We start from the raw sequence: 1,125 nt of genomic DNA, 5'->3' as shown, positions 1-1,125 counted from the left end.
TATTTCCAGAAGTGGACAGCAGTCGTGGATTCCTATTTTTGTCTTACTCTGGAATTTCTGTTGAAACCTTCCTACCATGAGTGACCTTACTGTTATTTGAAATACTTGAGGAACAGCTTCTAGCATCATAGCAACATGAAAGCCATCACAATATAGCAAATTAACATAAGCTGTAGTTAGTGGGTTTTTCTGAGAATGAAATTTATTGCCCAGTAAGGGATAGATGATATGTTCCCTTCCCTCAAAAGCAGGAAATATGAATCATTGAGGTAGTTTCTGTAAATTAATTGTTATGGGGAAATGATATATTCCTCCCTGTAATGACATAATCAGATGTGTTCTTATACTGGACTCAATGAAGTGATTGCCAGAGTTTCACTGGTCCTATAACAACATTGGACTTACCATTGGTGATTTTGTGTAACTTACAGAAACTATTCCCAAATTCACTAAGTCAGTCTTTATTCATATCAAAATCTCTGTTACTTCAGTACCATTGTCTCCATTTGCTTTTCTTAAGTTTGGGAAAGTAAACTGTAGTCTTCTTAAGATTTTTACTTTTTGTATTTATACAACCTTGACCCCCTTTATACTCCTGGGCTACTTATTAACTCATAGTGGTTCTAGCTCTTTCATACAGTATGGTAGAAGAGTTTACTTTTTGTGGAGATATTATAGGGAATTGTTATGGCTGGATGGTGTCCCTTCCCCCAACTCTAATATTCTAACCATTGTACTCACACACAAGAGAATCTGGTGGCTTACTATGGCAACTGTTTTGTTGTTAAATCAAAGGAAAGCTAGTCAGATATACAAGCTATTCCACCAGTGATAGATGGAGTCTTTGGAGATTTATAGCCTTGGAAACCCACTGGAGAGTCACTGTGAGTCAGAACAGATTCAACAATAGTGGGTTTGGGTTTTTTGGTTTTTCCATGTAATGTTATATATTTAGTTTGCTTGGCTCCACAGTCAACACTCTTGGCACTAGTAGCCAGGAAATTAAAAGGTGCATTGCCATGGAAAAGTCTGCTCTTAGGGACCTCTCCAAAGTACTGAAGAGCAATGGTGTCTCTCTGGAGACTAAGGTGTGTCTGATACAGGCCATAGTCTTCACAATCACTT

The sequence above is a fragment of the Elephantulus edwardii genome, unplaced genomic scaffold, assembly GCF_000299155.1.
Source record: "Elephantulus edwardii isolate Elephantulus edwardi_28Jun2011 unplaced genomic scaffold, EleEdw1.0 scaffold00052, whole genome shotgun sequence".
Lineage (NCBI taxonomy): Eukaryota > Metazoa > Chordata > Mammalia > Macroscelidea > Macroscelididae > Elephantulus > Elephantulus edwardii.
Note: the sequence above shows the minus strand (reverse complement) of the source record.